Source organism: Ctenopharyngodon idella, chromosome 24 (assembly GCF_019924925.1).
Source record: "Ctenopharyngodon idella isolate HZGC_01 chromosome 24, HZGC01, whole genome shotgun sequence".
Classification (NCBI taxonomy): domain Eukaryota; kingdom Metazoa; phylum Chordata; class Actinopteri; order Cypriniformes; family Xenocyprididae; genus Ctenopharyngodon; species Ctenopharyngodon idella.
Window position 1 is genome coordinate 15,158,126 of NC_067243.1, and position 19,198 is coordinate 15,177,323.

A 19,198-nucleotide genomic window follows, 5' to 3' on the forward strand; every position below is an offset into this window, starting at 1 on the left:
ATACTTGTTGTTGATTTGGGCAGTCATAGTTTAACATGCTAGGTTGTGACATAATGACCATAAAGGTTTTTGAATCACATGTTTTTGCAGCTTAATTTCAAACAAGCTGGGTGGATTGAGAAGAAAGCTTTTGGTTTTGAAGGTTAAACACTTTTTCACATCTTGACATTTTTTCAGTGTTTTGCATGTAAACGCTGCATTTTTAAGATGCAGAGTCAAGTTAAAAATGTGTCTTGAGACCCTGCATTCTTTTCCATTCTGCTGCGTTGTTTCGTGTTAAAATGTTGTTTGGTGCCTAAATGTTGTTTTTTTTTTTTGGGCATATGACCTAAAGGTCTAAATAACAGCTAAACTAAAGGGTCGTGTTGTGCCTTTTTTTTTTTAAAGTCTTGATTTTGTTTTTGCGGTCTACTAGAATAGGGTTTCATGCTTGAATGTTCAAAAAAATAAATATAATTTTTCACATATTTTACATTGTTGCAACACCTTTTTTTTCAGTCTGTCAGTAACGCTCTGGGGTGCGTTTCCCAAAGCGAACTATGGTCACAAGTTCCGTCGTTACCAGAGTTCAATGGGACTTACGACCATAGTTGACTAACGATGCTTTCAGGAAACGCACTCCTGTTTAGTTCCTGTCTCTATGAAGCCCCTCCTTCTAAAAAGCGCAATGTGCTCTGATTGGTCGACCGAACTATTGTGTTGTGATTGGTCAACCGCTTCAAGCGTGTTTAATAAAGGTCATGTCCCTTACTATAACAGCGAGTTTCAACAAAGTACTAATGCAATTCAAACAGGCCTTGCCACTTCATTTTGCACAACCCTTGGGCGTGAATTATTTAAATGAGGAATACTGTGACGGTTTTGTTCTTGGAAGAAAACTCAAGACTAGAATCAAGGCGTTTCAAGGAGTTCAAAAACAGTGCTCACTGATATAGAAACTCCCTTTGGAGTGACTTTGTGCTTTGTAACTTTGCGGACCTTTTTCATGCTTAAACAGCAACATTACACACTAAAGAACATTGAAAATGTAAAAGTAAATGCATAATAGGACCCCTTTAATAAACTTTTTTTCATAAAAATAATATAAATACAATTTCATGGCTGGCAAATAGACCTTCACATGTAATTTTCAAAACTCACAATTGTTTAGAGTTTTTGTCTACTGAAAGTCTTTTGGAAAGAAGTTTCATTAGCTGAACAGTCGGTATGTTGTTATTCCTCACAGACTCGTTTTCATTCCTGTCAGAAATTAAATATGGCACTACCCTGAATAAGTTCTCTTAGCTCCAGAAAAGTCCTATTTTACATTATATGTCTTTTTCAGATGAATTATTATTTTATGTTTGGGCTTTTTGCCTTTATTTTTATTGGAAAGTATAATTCAGATAGGAAAGGGGTGAGAATGGATGAATGGCGGCAGGTTTGGGGGTAACGCATTACAAGTAACTCGAGTTATGTAATCAGATTACTTTTTTCAAGTAACTAATAAAGTAACGCAGTTACTTTTTCAAAGAAGTAACGTAAGTTTACTTCTTCTTCTGTGTCCTATTCTTCTGTTTTCCAGAATGGCAGCACATCTGAAAGGTTTGTTTGAACTGCGCCCTCTACTGTACAGGCGTGAATTTGCATTTCCTTTAGCCTGAGGCTTATTAATTTCACTTTTGGTGTGAAAGGGTCTTTACATTTGCCAAAAATAGAACTTTTTTGTTGTTATAAAAACAAACAGCCCAGCCTAAATGAGAAAAAGTAATGCAAAAGTAACGTAACGTATTACTTTGCATAAAAAGTAACTAAGTAACACAATTAGTTACTTTTTTAGGGAGTACAACAATATTATAACAATATTATACTTTTAAAAGTAATTTTCCCCAACACTGAATGGTGGGACTTGCTTCCACATGAGCTCATGTATATCCTGAGCATGTTTACAGTCCCCTTCAGATGTTGGAATATTTCCTATACTTGGTGAAATCACATGCACTGGATGTGTCAGTGTTGTGCAGTGGTCCAGTCAGCCAGCAGAGGGCAGTAGTGTGAGGGGCTCACTGTATTGCCTCCACCCCAGTGTGCCTCGGAGAGCTGCCTCTGAAGCTGCTACCTCATAGCCTGTGGGCCAGGTGCTCTCACACTGACTGGAGTCCTGTGAGGATACATCTTCTTTTTCACTCTCCAATAAATCACCATTAATATTGACTTTCTGTGGGCTGACTCACTTTCTTCATCTAAATTTAGAAGACAGAGGCAGCCATCTAAATCTAGTTAGAGGACAGAAAATGCCATCCTTTGAGAAAGATCTATTCATTTTGCCGTTGTGTTATAAATAAGTCTGCCTGAAGCACCTGGTGAAAGTTTTATCTTGTTTTAGAAGTTTCGGTTTCTGACACATCTTCTGTGAAGGTCTTATTTGTGTCTTGGGAAACACAAGTTCTCTCCCTCCGAGATCAGCAGGTCATGAGACATGCAGTAACAAAGCTTGTTTGCCACAAACGAGCAACTGTCCTGGGTTTTATTAGTTTCGGTTGATCTGATGCAATTACTAACAACCCATTTGAAAGATACTGTACATGTATGATGGTCTGCAAAACACTTGTTTTTGTTGTTTGTTTGTGCACTGTGTTTCAGGCTTGAGATTTTCTCATGCAATCATACAGGCGGGGCTATAAGTGACATCATCATCTCTTTTATCCACAAACCTCATCATTGACTGAACTGATATTTGATCTCCTGGTAAGAGCTCCATTAGTGAGCTAAAAGAAGCTTCTAGCCCTGCAGATGAACTAATTATGTATTGGTTGGCGATCCATACAAGGAAGAAGTGCAGCAAATGATTCAGTCCAGGTGCAACTAAGTCATTGATAAATTTGCCACCATGAAACTAGACAGACAACTGATTAACAAAGACATCATAAATCAAAGCAGATGTCAAATGCTAACTAATAATCTGAAACATCAATAAAGTCTAAGATTCTTTATTGATTGCGTTAAAGTCCATGTGAAACGACATTCGCAACAAATTTTACTTCCTATTATGAGATATTTCCAAGTAAAAAAAAAGTAGGCTTTTAATACCTATGAAACAAAAATATGTGATGGGAGGAAAAAATATATATAAAGGATTTTTTAAAAAATATTTTAATATGTTCCTTGAGGTTCACTTAATGTATATATTGTTCACAAAAAAGCAAATACTGAATATATGTTGGAAAATTGTTATTTTCAACCCTCATTCTGACCATCTGAAATGATCCATTTTTAAGGGGTGGCTCCTTTAAGGCTTGTCAGTAAACGGCCACTGTTATGATTGGCTAACGTCATTGCATAGTAAAAATATCGACACCCACTTGCTATTGCACATGAGTAATTGTTTTGAAGATTTTATCCACAGGAGACTGTCATTTATAGACAAAGCATTATTGTTTACTTACGGTTTGTGACGTAGCTGTTGTCAGATCCAATATAGTAGACTTTTTCATCTTTCAACAAAAGTTTCTTTGTGAACTGTCTATTGTACCTTGTTTACAAAACAATCTGCAGTCAAATGCTGATGTAAAATGATTCAATTATAATTAACCTTTTCTTAAGAATAAAAAAAAATAAAAAATCTATCTTAGCTAATGCTGTAAACTATATACAGGGAGCCCCTTAAGGCAGGAACACACCAAGCCGACGGTCGGCCGTCGGGCAGTTTTTGTTCATCGGCCGACTAAGTTTTCTCAGTGTGTTCCGCACCGTCGGCTGAAGTTGGTCCTCGTCGGCTTTTTCTCAGCCGATTTGACATGTTGAATCGGCGTTTGAGTTTGTCCGTCAGTCGGGCCATCTGATCATTCTGATTGGCTGTTCAGCTACTGCCACCTGCTGGTACGGAAAGGCATTTCTTTTTATGCAGGCGCAGAACGGATGTGCTACTTGGCTGTCGGGTGTCGAGCGTCGGTTTGGTGTGTCAGGCCAACTTTGGACCCAGACGCTGCCAACGTGAGCCAACCCTGCAGTCTGCTTTCGTTGCCACTAGTTTGTTGGCGTTGGCTTGGTGTGTTCCGGGCTTTACACATTACTACACTAATACATTATTTACACATTTACACTAATATTAAAGGTTACAATTAACAACAGAGTTGAAATGCTCCCCTATAGAGTTAATTTCTTTAGTGAACTAACATGCTGTGGACAGTAAATGACTTACCTAAGGTAAATGTAATGCTATGAGAGATATTATTCTCAAGCTGGTTTATTGATGTCTTTCCGTGGTTGAATCATTGGTTGAGAGATTACAAGGATATCTAGATCGTCTGTTCTTCTTCTATTACCGCATTCTGGATTGGAGTGTGGATTGCCTGTGGCTGACTGTATTCGTCGTCTGACTGCATGAACTGAACCGTGACGTCCGTACCATGTGATTTGGGATGAATACATGTACCGTTACACCCACACTTCTCAAAAACTTTTGCAATCCGCTGAGAAACTTTGCATTCACTCTCAAAGAGCTCAAAAGGTTTTGCGAGCGAACGCAAAGTTTCTTGAGGGAACGCAAAGCGTTTGTGAGAGAGGGCAAAAGCATTTACTTTTTTTTTCCTTCTCATATCTCATATTGTTTCCCCACCAGCATGTTACTTTCGTACCTTAAATGCATTCCCTCGCAAATATTTTGCGTTTCCCAGAGAAACATTAGCATTAGCTTGCAAAACTTTTCGAAAAGTAAAGTTTCTCAAAGGGCCACAAAGGTTTCGGGAGTGAACGCAAAGTTTTTATAGGAAACACAGAATTTTTGTAAGAGAACGCAAAAGCATTTAAATATATATTTTTCCTCCCATCTTGTATTATTTCCATCACTTTGTGATGGGCTCCTACATATCAAAATGGAGATGGTTATGTTTTTTGCCAAAAAATGAAAGCAATTTGAAAGCAGTTTGGATTTCACATTGACTCTAAATGAGACTGTGTTGCTATCTATCTTTGTTCTGTGATATCCAAACAGATGAGATAACTGCAATTACTTGTTTTAAGGAGTTTCTGTAACTCTAAATTCAAGTAAAACTCAAATAGATGGCCAAACCTGCTGAGAGATCATCTTGGACGTCAATGGTTATGCGTAAGTAAAGGACCTTGAAGAGAATGTCCCATGTTGCCTTTCATTTTGGGCTGGCGAAGAGATTTCAGGGCTGTGGGGATAGAGCAACAAGAAGACCTGAATCATAAGATCAATATTCTTTTGTCTATTTCTGCAGTGAATAAAAAACAATTGGTTATCTTGTGGGCAGCGAGGTGAAATGTACTGCTGTATGGAAAAGCGGGCAGTATCTCATGGTGACAGTGAAGAAATGAAATAATGTAAGCTGACAGTAATTTATAAAGCAATCAATATGTGCCTTCAGGAGAAAGTAGCGCAACCGCCTCCGGTACATCATTTAATCCATTTGGTGGTAGAAGTCTATTGTTTTGGAGTTGCTGAAGTCAATAGACAAAATAATGTCATAAATAAAATTTGATCGACAAGAGAAAGGCTAATCAGCATTGTGTTATAGAGCTAAATGAAATGTTCATGCAAACCATGACAAAAAAGTGCTGTTGTATGCGGGCTTGATACGTATTCTCACACCTTGGTAAAAATAGGGCAGTGCCGCACAATGATATCATTCTCGGTTTCATAAATTCACAATGTTCCTTTAATCTCGGTCAGTCCCCAGAGTCGGAATTTATTTATGGACTGTATGTTTATTTATAGACTCCTGTCCAGCGTCACCCAATAAGCAGGCGTAGAAGAGTATTTGGATGACATAAGAACAGTGTTATTTTAGTATTATTGATATACTATTATAGTTTTTATTTTTTTAATTAATTAATTTTATTTTTATTTTCTGTTAAAGTTTTAGTGATTTTGTAGTGTTTTTGTTTTTTAATTTCTAGATTTTTTTTTTTTACATTATTTATTTATTAGTTTTAGTTTATTTAATTTTAGTTTGTTTTTTTTTTTTCCTCAAATTAAACTAGTTAAAACATAGAAATGTTGCCTTGGCAGCTAAAATATAATATGTTTAAGTTTTTTTTTAGTTAACGATAATAATCCTGCATAAGAAAACTATATTTTAGCTTTCACTTTCATTAAAACTTTATTAGAACAGCCATTTTCCCCAAAAAAAATTATTTGAAAAAAAAAAAAAAAATATTTAAATTAAAAAAAAAAAAAAAACGGGAAAAAACTATGGTTTCTGTCTTTAAGAACGGTGAGTTTAATATATATATATATAATTTTTTTTTTTTTTTTTTTTTTTTTTTTTTCCCAGTATGCTTTATTAATACTTGCATAATGGGCACATGAAAACATGCCGCATAGTATAGCGAAGCAAAGTCCCATATAATGTTTGTTAGTGACATTAAGGAAAGTTATTATACCCAAATAAGGCATATGATGACCTCACTAATCAGTAGAGATCCTATCTATGAATGACAGTTGGACCGAAATGAATTATAACGTTTGTTATACAGCATGCCAAACTTGAGCTTCGTCAGACTTTGATGGGTTATTACAGAAGCTGTTGCTTGGCAATATCAGCAGCAGCATCGGTGTCCCTAGAGAGCGCGCGAGAATAGAAGCACAGGATGCGCACGCCCAACACACACGAGCGCCGCGCGACCGTTCACATCTCACCAAACACCACTGCCAATCGCTTTAAAGTTACACTCCGACCGCAGATAGGCATTTTATCGCAGGCTGCGTTTTATTTACGTGCCATGGTTCAGTTACTAACTCGGTACTGAAATTGAAACCGTTGAATTCAGCCAGCCCAAACGAAGTGGAGCGCCTACAGCGGCACATTTGAGACATATGAAGATTGTTGAGGTAAGTGTTGCGTGTGCTAACGGTTTTTCGCGCTTAGTCCTAGAGGAAAGAGTAGAAATAGGTCCTCCAGGCGAGGAAATATGAGCTTCAAAGAGGTAAGAAAGTGCATGTGTCCGAGTCTGGACCGTGGAGGAGAAGTGAGGAGAAAGAAATTGTGTGAAGAAGAAGTGGAAACGCAGTCAGTACCGTCAGTTTGGGAGGCAGTTACCTGTCGTGTTTAACTGTAGGATAGTAATGTTGCCTCATTCGATATCTTGTTCAAGTGGAAATGATGAATGTCACTTTAATGAGTTGAACAAGACTTTGAAAGACTGTCAGCAATTCAGTGTTTTTTTAAAATGATGTTTGTGTTTATTTTCAAATGATTTAAAGGGATAGTTTGCCTAAATGTTATGTTATTTAACGTTACTCCCCCTTCAACCTGACTTTATCTGCAAAAAAAGTGTCAGTCATTCATCTTTTCATTTTTGTTCTCATAAAATGAAAGTGAACGGTGACTGAGGCTGTCAGTCTCCTCAACAACTCCATATGTGCTCCACAGTAGAAATCATATAGTATGACGGAGTTTTAATTTTTGGGTGTACTGTCACTTTAAGAGCATTTAGTTCTTATTCCAGCATGCATTTAAATTACTTTTGGAAGTTCTTTTGAAATTAGAGCTTCAATTTTTTTATTGCCTGTCACAGCGCCATGTGTGCTGTTCTGTCTGTCCAACAGATGCCACATCCATCACTGTGATGTTCAGGATATAACTCACACCTTTTCAGAGGTGTGCTGCACTGTCTCATACAGATTGCTTTTGAGGGAAAAAGAGACATTCTCCTTTTTCATTCTGTGTAGGACTCTGAAAGGGAAGATTTAAGAGATCTCACTCTGATTCCTTTGAATTATTTCTCGGCAGGCTATAAATAGGATGGTGACATGCCCCCACCAGCTTCTAGTTAAGAAATGGATGTGCTCAGAGGACAAGACCTTCTAGCATGCGTTCTACGCGTTTTTCCAAACGACAATAATAAACGAAGGAGTGGTTGATATCGCAACAATTATTTGGCCAGTCAGTTTGCATCCTGTCCATGTCGCAGATCATCCTGAAAGTCTTTCAAAAATAATTGTATAGAAGCACTTAATTCTTTTGTTAAAACGTGTATTATTTGAGCAATTTATATTAATATTAACACATTTTTCTTTACGTCTAGTGGCTATACTGTTGAAACATTAGCTATTTTAACGTTTACACATTGGCCCGATTCAGTTTCATTGCTGTCGATTGAGCTTAACCCAGAATATTCACTTTACTTGGCACATCTACTGAATACATGTCTCTTTTAACAATTTAAAAAGAATTTAAAGTTTAATCTTTAATCTGGACCATCAACTATTCACCCAGCGAGTGAATTATGAATGTGAGAGCTCTTCTTTTCCCTCCCAAGAGGATCCATTTGATTGGCTGCCCAACATTTGGTCATCATCTGATCATTTTGTCTTGTAACAATTTCGTCTGTATTTCACCCTGGTCTGTACAGAGGGTTATTTTTACTTTCGCTGTCATAGAAATTGCCTATATAATGGCCTCCTTAATTCTGTGGAAATAATACTTGTGGGACAACTCATGCATTTTTTAGCGTTATACTAATGGATGTTTGCTGTTTGTGGAGGCCGCAGAGAGCCGTAACATTTTAAAACAACCACTTAAGGACAGAAATCTGGTTCGGCTGTACGCTTGATATGTTTAAGATGATGGGATCCTTGTCGTTTTTCATCATACATTGTCAATATGTTTGTGATACGTTCTTTTTGAATTAGCACTTTTTTCCAGCTTATGTTGTAGGTCTCTATAGAGCGCAACAGTGCCCACCCACTCTTTTACCACCGTTGGTTCTGGAAGTATTTTTTTTTATTCATTTCTCCCATAGGGATTTCAAAAATAGTCTTCATTAACACGTTTTAAGTCATGAACCAAGCCAACCAGCTACAATCCCGTGAAGCATTGTGAACAGCAATCAAATTGAAAGCGATTGAGAAATAAACTACTCATTTAAAATTGTTGATTATATGAAATAAAGTTGAGCTAACTTAAAAAAAACAAGGCGACTTATCGCATTTAATTTTTCAAGTTAACTCAACTAATTCGCTCCATTTAAAATCAACTTAAATATTTTTGTTCATCTAATGAGTACAACTTCTCTGGGAAGTTCACTTCTTGAATGAAAATTTCCTGATAATTTACTCACCCCCATGTCATCCAAGATGTTCATGTCTTTCTTTCTTCAGTCAAAAAGAAATTAAGGTTCCAGGATTTTTCTCCATATAGTAGACTTCAGTGAGGTTCAACGGGTTGAAGGTCCAAATTGCAGTTTCAATGCAGCTTCAAAGGGCTCTACGTGATCCCAGACGAGGAATAAGGGTCTTATCTAGCGAAACGATCTGTCATTTTCTAAAAAAAAAATAAAAAATGATATACTTTTTAACCTCAAATGCTCGTTTTGCACTAGCTTTGCGATCCGCACACATGACGTAATCACGTTGGAAAGGTCACGTGTGACGTAGGTGGAAGTACCGATCCAGTGTCTACTAAGCAAACGCCCTTTACAAAAAAAAGGGAAAACTACGATATCGGACGATTTTGAAGTTGGAGGAGAAAACTAGATGTTTTTCGCTCTACCGCGGTACTTCTGCCTATGTCACACGTGACTTTTCAACATAATGCGTGGCGCATCGCAGAGCTAGTGCAAGACAAGCATTTGTGGTTAAAAAGTATATAAATTTTTATTTAAAAAAACAAAACAAAATAAGACAGATCGTTTCGCTAGATAAGACCCTTTTTCCTTGTCTGGGATCGTGTAGAGCCCTTTGAAGCTGCAATTTGGACCTTCAACCCAGTGAAGTCCACAATATGGAGAAAAATCCTGAATGTTTTCCTCAAAAATCTTCATTTCTTTTCGACTGAAGAAAGACATGAACATCTTGGATGACGTGGGGGTGAGTAAATTTTCAGGAAATTTTCATTCAGAAGTGAACTGATCCTTTAAAACTTCTTGTCAAGGTAACTACAAAAAAAAAAAAAAAAAATTTAGCCAACTTAAAAAAATAAGGCAATCTATCGCACTCAACCTTTTAAGTTAACTCAACTAATTCGCTCCAGGTAAAGTCAACTTAAAAAATGTTGTTCATCTAATGAATAACAGGTAGTCTTTTTAACTTGTCAAGACAACTAAAGAATGTTTAGCATTTAGCAAGCAGCTACAATCCTTGTTTTTTCATCTCCATGTTTGATTTTCAAAGTTAACTACACAACATGAACATCATTTGCCTCATGAACAAAAGTTTTCAAGTTGACTTTACCTAGAATTAATTAAATGAGTTAACTTAAAAAGTTGAGTACGATTAGGTTTCCTTATTTTCGTTCGCTTAACTTGTTTTTTTTAGTTGTCTTGACAAGAAGTTTCAAGTTCAAAAGAATACCTGCTACTCTTAAGTTGACATAATGCGAGCTGACGGCTTCAATGAAATCAGATCATCCATTAACAACATCGTAGCTCAGGTCTGTCTTTAAAGGTTTATAAGTTGTCGTTCAGAATGAATTTCCTTATGAAGAAAATTGAATTTTTTCTTCCGGAACCTGACTATTGAGGTGTAATATGTGCTTTTTAGTTAAGCCTGTGGACATGTAGACCAAACGTACCACGAATAATAGTAGTCTGGCATTTAGAGAAGTCTGGTTTGGATTCTGAGACAATGTTTATTAAAACTAATGACTGCAGACTTAAGTCTGTTACGTTTTGTTATCTGTAACTATGGAGGTTATGAATTGTTATTAAAACCACACAGGGCTCTATGGACTGGTGCACGTTATTGGCTTTGTTAATTGAATGACTTCAAAGGCATTTCTTTCTATGATGCATGTTGTATTCAAAAGTGGACTTGTAACTCAACAATATAATATTAATTTATTTTCTCAGAGCACTGCAGTAATTACTTAGGCAGCAGTTCAGTCCTGCTTGACAGGATATCACTTTAATGTTTTGTAATATAGCTGCAGAGAATCCAAACTGGAATAACCACTTGCACACACAGACCCACACTAACTCAAGTCTTCACCAGCTCTTCAGCCTCACACACACCTTGTACCCTCTGTGAGCCTCATGACAGAGTTTGCTGTCTGAATGTCAAGGACAGAATCAGAAAGCTCCATGAGAAGGTAAAAGACAAGTTCTCACTCTTTATGATTAGTCAGGCCCTGAGAGGATGAGGGGTTTGACATTCAAAAGATCCGCTCATCACACTGTCTGACTGGAATATAGGCTGGTGTCATAGGGGATGGGTGAACCAAATGCAGGGTAGATGTAAGGTGTAAGTGTGTCAATGGATGTCTTAGATTTTGTTTTTCTTAAATAATTCATGTAAACATGCTTTCCTTGAGTAGGGTATCAATTTAGGCCTGAAATTCTTTAAAAAAAAATTTCAACAAATTGTCAGTGACAAGAGGTGCTTCAGAAAATGTTGATTGTCGACCTCAGAAGGTCAAACTATTTATTTTATGAGCTTTTTATATTTTATATTCATTTTATGTGAAGATTAAAATTTTTGTAGCCCTGCAGTTATAATCCAAATGCAATTTAAAACTATTTTATAGCGAAATGCATTTTAAAAAACTATGCCATTTGGGTAACTGAATTTTCAGGTAATAGGTCAGAAAAATTGACCATAAATTAAGCTATTGCTAGCTACTTTTTAAATATATTATATATAATATATAACTTGGGTAATGTGTATGAAACACAGTTTGTACCCTGTTGAAAAAAACAGCAAATGCTGGTTATATGTTTTGAAGCATGGCAGCTGATTTGAGCTGGTCCTTAGCTGGTCATGAGCTGGTTTAAGCTGGTCAAGTGCTGGTCCTAAGCAACTAGCTCCAGCATAAACCAACTCAAACCAGCTGCCATGCTTCAAAACATACCTAACCATCATACAGGTATGCTGTTTTTTTTAAGCAAGCAATACAGTAATTTTTAAACAATAGTTCAGTTAAATAAAACTACCCAGCAGGTTGGGCAAACATTTAACCCAACGGCTGGGTTTGTCCATTTTCAACCCAACTTGGGTTGTTTTAACCCAGCACCTTTTTTAGAGTGCCATTTTTGTCTTTAATGCATTAAAAAAGTCAAGTCATAGCCACCAATGTGTGAATCATTTGTGGAATGTGCCTAAAATAGATTTCCTGCTATACATTCAATCAGCTGAGTATACCAAGTACTCCTATCGCATTGCTAATTAATTAAGCGACTAAAGATCAAGCATAATGTGATTTTTTTTTTTTTTTTTTTTTTTATTTATTTATTGGCATGGCAACCAACATAATGAATAAATACAAAACCCTGTCTTGCCTAATGCAGCAAAATTCTCTAATGCGTTCATCCACAAATCACACTCCTTTTGTTCATTAAAAATGTTTTTCATTTGTGAAGTCATTTTGAGTCAACTTTTCCTTTCTCACTAGGTTAGGGGTGTGGAAACTGATCTTAGACAGGCAATATTTCTAGAAACACATCATGGTCAGGGGGACAGCGAGCTTTGGCCAGCATTAAGGCAAAAGAAGGATGTGAAAAGTCTTGCTGGAGCTGTTGTTTAAAGATCATCCCAAGTAAACATCTGTCTTTTGGAGAAGCGTGCCACTGCACAGTAATATTAGTGTGTAATTTATTTCCCTCCAGGGCCAGAGCACCTCATGTGTAAGGGAGGTCAACATATGGTGCAGAGCTGCACGGTGTGTGTGCATCTGCGTGTGTGAGAGGGAAAGAACGCGAGTTGTTAAAATAGAGTTGGTATTGCGTTGCGAGCAAGCAGAGAGTGTATTTCATTGCGTATCGGATGAGTGCCCGAGCGTGTGTCCGCCCCAGTGCAGTGACTGATGTAATTTACACTGTCACAACATAAGGCCGCTCGCAGGATGACAGGGGAGAGAGGGAGAGCAAGGCACAGTGATGACTGACCTGTCAGCACTAATCATTTTATGTGTCGTGCAGCTCAGTAAGAGACGAGAACCTGTAGTGTTAGAAGAGGACCTGAGTGAGAGTTTTCTTGGGTGATGGTCATGTGTGTTGATCATGATTTGGCCAAGCAGGACGTATTCCTGGCTCAACATTAAATAAAACATGGTAACTATCAAATACCCTTAAATTCATAGGGATTCATAGGGGTGTAACCAGTGTTGAGGGTAACACATTACAAGTGACTTGAGTTACGTAATAAGATTACTTTTTTCAAGTAACTAGTAAAGTAACGCATTACTTTTAAATTTACAACGAAATATCTGAGTTACTTTTTTTTTTAAATAAGTAACCCAAGTTACTTTGTTTTCCCATGTATTGACTGACAGTCCTCATGTTGAGAGAAACTGTAAGTGCAGAGGCGATTTACTCAATTCACTTGCACAAAAACAGATTCAGTATTCATCAAAATTAATAAAAACAGTGAAATGCAAACTCAGAATATTGCACAAACCTGCAATAATTAAATATATTAAATTAACCAAGTAAACTTCATGTATTTAGTCTTACTTTTACCAGTTAACTGTTGTCTTTGCTGCTGATCTTCAATAATCCAATTCAACCATACTAATAAGCAAAAATGACTAAATAGATAAACATCACATTTGTGATCAGCCTAAAGCTTGTTTATTAAACTTTTGGTGAGAAAAAGTGTCGCATTTACCAAAAATAGAACTTTTTTTGTTGTTGTTATTAAAAAACAAAAAGTGAGCCCAGCTGAGGTGAGGAAAAAGTAACGCAAAAGTAATATAACGCATTACTTTCCATAAAAAGTAACTAAGTAATGTAATTAGTTACTTTTTTAGGAAGTAATGCAATATTGTAATGTTACATTTAAAAGTAACTTTCCCCAACACTGGGTGTAACAATATATCGTGCCAAAATATAGCAATACAAAAATGCAGCAATATATGTCATGGATAGCGACAATATGTATTGTATATAGTTCACCCAAAATTAAAGTTTAGGCATTTAATTTAGCATCAATTATTGTAAACCCAGAAGGTCACACATTTAAGCTTCCATTAATTATTAATAATACATTTAAAATAATTATTTAATAAAATACAATTTTTAAAACTTTTTTAAATGTATGGGACAGAGTGCAAGCTTATGTGTCTAACATAATTCTTTATCTAAGCAGAATCATTAATATTTTTATTCTGGTGTCGCCATTGCCTGGTGCATGGGGGAGAAGGATAAAGTCTATTCAAGTCCATCCCTGATGTAATACCAAATTTAATGCATTTTTAAATGAACAATTCTTTTTGATAAATGTTTATCTTAGAAGTACTAATTTAAACATTTCTTTTTACCTCTTTAACTTGTGAGAGTATCGTACCGTGAGATCAGTATCGTGTGTCGAACCAAAACGTGATGTAAGTGTATAGTTCCAGGACCAACAAGAATGAAAATGTCCTGCGTGGAAAAATCACAGTAAGCTGCTTCATGGTAGTAGAAGGATAATAGTACCTGAATGAGAGCAGTGGAAGACAGTAGCATCTGGAGACTTGCATGGGGCCGGTTACTATGGCAGTGAGTCTCTTAGGACATCAGGGAATATACTCAGCAGGTTGCATCTTAGTCGAATTAGACGCCATACTTAATTTGATTCAAACGGAAATGGGAATGTTAAAGATTCATTAAAGCATTTTAGTAAGCATATGATATAGGTAGCTTTCAGATGGAGTCTGAAATATTGTATTTGCAAGATCAGAGTACATGAATGACTAAAGGTGATGATACACGGGGCAACTTTTTGAGCAAATACTTTAGATTGGTTGTGGGCAATTTTTTGAGATCCTCCAATCAGAATGCTAGCAGCTGATCACGTGACCGGCTCGGAGATTTCAGAAAAAATTCAAACAAGATGGCAGTAGAGTGAGAAAAGGAAAGTGAACTTATATCTTTTTACGCTGGTAAGTTGTTGTGTGTCAACCCAAAACAGGGAATTTACCTTATTTAATGCTTAAAATACCAACAGGTTTTCAATTTAATGTGCATGGGCTGTAATTTAGCCATCGAATGTTTTCAGTTAAATACTAAAAAGAAGTTTTGTTTAACGTCTGTAGTGGCGTAGGTTGTAGGGCACGTGAAAGTAGCTTTTAACGCGATTGACGCAAGTTCGAATCCGCCTTTTGCCAAACTCGCTTATCTCCCTTTTCCTATCACAAATCAGATCAGAAAGGCATTTATATTTATTAAAAATGAAGAAAATATTTGAAATAAAGTGCCTAACAAGTGTTTAAGGCAACTAATTGGAGCAACGGACAGTTGGCAGCAACTAATCAGACAGGAGCAAATCTATTGCCAACCCAATAAATACTTTATTATAAACACTTGTTAGGCACTTTTTTTCAACTTTTCAAATATTTTCTTCATTTTTATTAAATATAAATGCCTTTCCGTTCTGATTTGTGATAGGAAAAGGGAGAAGAGTTTGGCAAAAGGAGGATTCTAACTCGCATCGATCACGTCAAAAGCTACTTTCACGTGCTGTACGCCCTACAGCCTATGCCACTACAGACGTTAAAGAGAATGCGTCTTTTTAGTATTTAACTGAAAACATTCGATGGCTAAATTACAGCCCACGCACATTAAATTGTACACTTGTTGGTATTTTAAGCATTAAATGAGGTAAATTCCCTGTTTTGGGTTGACACATGACAACTTACCAGCGTAAAAAGATATAAGTTCACTCTCTTTTTCTTCACTCCACTGCCGGTGAGAGGCCGCCATCTTGTTTGAATTTTTTCTGAAATCTCCAAGCCGGTCACGTGATCGGCTGCTAGCATTCTGATTGGAGGATCTCAAAATATTGCCCACGACCGATCTAAAGTATCCAGATAGAAATTTGTTGCTCATTCTCAATGGGAATGTGCCCAAGCAACACTGCTCAAAAAGTTGCCCCGTGTATCATCACCTTTCCTGGTATATTACCGGTAATTTACTGTTTAGAGATTGTGTGTAAATGAAAATTAATAATTATTATTATTTTAGATTTGAATGCTCAAGATTGCCACCTAATACATAATCTGTATGGGTGATTCACACCGAACAGCACTATGACTGATGAAGATCATCAGTACCTCATGACAAGTCATTTTGTAATAAACAGATCACTCTAAATCCCAGTTTAACAATCACGTGCTGCAAGTAATTACTGATGGATGACAGTTATGGATTATAAGATATAGCCTACAATGAACTGTCTGCAAATACACTGCCAATATAGATGATTTATGAAACCAAAATGAGAGGGCATGGATTTTAAAGAAGAAATGAGATGAGATGAGAAAGAAATTCAGGAGATTTTACAGATTCATGCCCTTTTTACAGATTATTCAGTATATCCATGCAGAAAGCGGCTGATGGATGAGGGGTCTGTGTACACATAGGACCAGGTTTAACCTTCCTCTCCATCCTTCCTTTGATCCCCAAGTAATCACAGCCCTTCCTCCATCATGTTCTAGAAGCGCTTTACTTAATGAAAAAATGCTGTGATCTGTAAATGAAAAGGCTTTGGTGGGTCTCTAACCATTAATCCACGTAGGTTAATATCACACATGCCTAAGAATCAATATGGTTCTTCCCTCTGCAAGCGGAGAAAGGTTGGACAAAAAATTTTATTCAGATTTCTTTTCTTTTTTTTTTTTTAACCGAATACCCTGAACATTTTTTTAACTTAAAAAGTGACTTAAAGGGTTAAGCAATTAATTGCAATTATGGTAAAAAATCTATTATTATTATTATTAATTTATTTGTATTTATTAATTATATATCTAATTATATATCTATATATATATATATTAGATTTATATGTGAGTATTATATTAGAGTCATAATTTCTTTTTTTATAGGTTTAATACCTGCTGGTGGTGTATGCATACGGCTGGTTGGGAATCACTATCCTGAAGCCCTGTATGATTGGAAAGCATGAGCCGTGAGTCATGCATGCCGCAGTATCATTTTTATTCAGTGTGAGAGAATCACTATAATGAGACATCTTTCATTCAATCCAGTAATACCTAAGGAAGTGGGCTGGAGAATATTTCAAGGATAAGCTATCTTCTCCTTTGATGTAACATATAGAAGATAAATGCGTAAGTGGGCATAAAAGCAGATTTTTGATAGGCAAGTTAATAATGCAAAGGCATCCCATATCTCATTTTTATAAAGATCAATTGATTTCTGACTGTGCAGCGAGAGTGATTTATTTCACCATTTCAGTATGATTAGGGAGGAAAAGTTATTGTAAAATCAAGTCATTTGGGTAAGCGTACTGTGGAGCTTTTTCACTTTTCATTTATATTCACATTACATTTCATTTGAAAAAGGTGATTTTATTTATTTTTTTGTTTCTAATAAGGCCCATTCAGCCTCTCTCTCTTTTTTTTTTTTTTGTAGCAGATCTGCTATTGTCATAATGAAGCCTCGTTTACTGAAATCACGTGACTTTGGCAGTTTGATACGCACTCCGAACCACTGATTCGAAACAAAAGATTTGTAAAGCTTCATGAAGCAGTGTTTTGAAATCGCCCATCACTAGATATTGTTGAATAAAAGTTGTTATTTTGTTTTTTTGGGCGCACAAAAAGTATTCTCGTCGCTTCATAACATTAAGGTTGAACCACTGTAGTCACATGAACTGTTTTAAATATGTCTTTAGTAGCTTTCTGGGCATCTGAAAGTGTTAATTATCTTGCTGTCAATGGAGGCCTCACTGAGCCATCAGATTTTATCCAAAATATCTTAATTTGTGTTCTGAAGATGAACGAAGGTCTTCGGGTGTGGAACGACATGAGGGTGAGTAATTAATGACTGAATTTTCATTTTTGGGTGAACTAACCCTTTAAAGTTACTAGGACACATCCCAACCCAGTTAAAATGCAGAGCCAGTTCTTTGAACAAAACTACCCATGCACAAAGAATCATCATCATGTACTAAAATTATTTTACCTTGGATAGGGAATTAATAACATCAAAAAAGCATGTGGAGATAAATGCTGCTTTTTTAATAAGATTACACTGTGATTATGTTGACAAATCAATGCAACATGGTTGCTATGTTTGAACGTTGTAAACTGGATCAATGGTTTTAATCTTTTCTAATTTCAGAGTACTGATTCAACAGGGTAATAACTGCAGAAGTGAGGTATAATATTCAGAGCAATGATGAATGTGTTCGGCAAGGAAGGACAATGAAGTGGGGGAGAGACGGTGGGGAAGCTTACAGTGGTATTGATTTGCGAGTATGTCCTCCATCTGTCATCATAATGAATGTTAATATGACACTACACAGAATACAGCAGCTCAACAGATCACATTAACCAGCAGTTAAAGACTCAAGGCTGTTTTTAACTTAGGTTCACTAGCAACTAAACTTTTGAAGAACTCAATTTACAGCTGTAAACAGTCTATCGACACAAGCTTGTGTATTTTGTAATTAACAGCTGTCCAAACAAATGAAACAAAATTGATTTTGTCTGTTTATGTAAATACAGAGATTTAATTTATCATGGGTAATTGAGCACATCTGGTCTTTGTGAGCCTGTGATGTGGTTACAACCTCCAAATTTGCAAATGTTGCAATGAAACATGATCGAAACAGGCCACTATGACCTGAGTATCATATGACTTCAGATTTGACTTTGAGACAGAACAATTAAAATAAACTTTATTTGTACATATTATGGTCTGCGCATAATTCATCGGTGCACGTTATTCCAAAAAAAAGAAAAATGTTTTTAAAAAATTAAATTTTTTAATGCTATGGACACCCCAAAATTATCCCCTCTATAATAAGGCATGTATATTCATGTATAAAAACCAATTTATACTGTGAAAAAATATATTATAAATATTCATGAAATATAATTTGGAAAAATATTTATTTTCTACTCACACTGTGATTTTTATATCCATCATCACTACTTATTATGGAAGCCCGTTTCCGCCACTAAATAAAAAAATAAATACAGTAATTGCAACTTTTTTTCTCAGAATTCTGACTTTTTTTCTCACAATTCTGACTGTTTCTCTCACAATTGCGAGTTATAAAGTCATAATTCTAAAATATAAACTTGCAATTGCGTGATATAAAGTCACAATTCTGAGATATAAACTCGCAACTGAGAAAAAAAGTCAGAATTGCGAGAAAAAGTCAGAATTGTGACTATATCACGCAATTGCGTTTTTTTTAATCTCACAATTCTGACTTTTTTCCTCACAATTGTGACTTTTTTTCTCACAATTGCAAGTTATAAAGTCAGAATTGTGAGATATAAACTCGCAATTGCGTGATATAAAGTCACAA

General features: G+C 36.1%; 1 protein-coding gene across 1 annotated transcript in view; it reads left to right on the forward strand.

Moving 5' to 3' along the window:
* Positions 1 to 5,209: 5,209 nt before the first annotated feature.
* Positions 5,210 to 19,198, forward strand: part of si:ch211-269c21.2 (carbohydrate sulfotransferase 8) — a 56,655-nt gene continuing 42,666 nt past the window's right edge. Inside the window, exon 1 of the mRNA XM_051884886.1 lies at positions 5,210 to 6,835. The gene's annotated coding sequence lies outside the window, so the exon portion shown is untranslated. The remainder of the gene's footprint in view (positions 6,836 to 19,198) is intronic.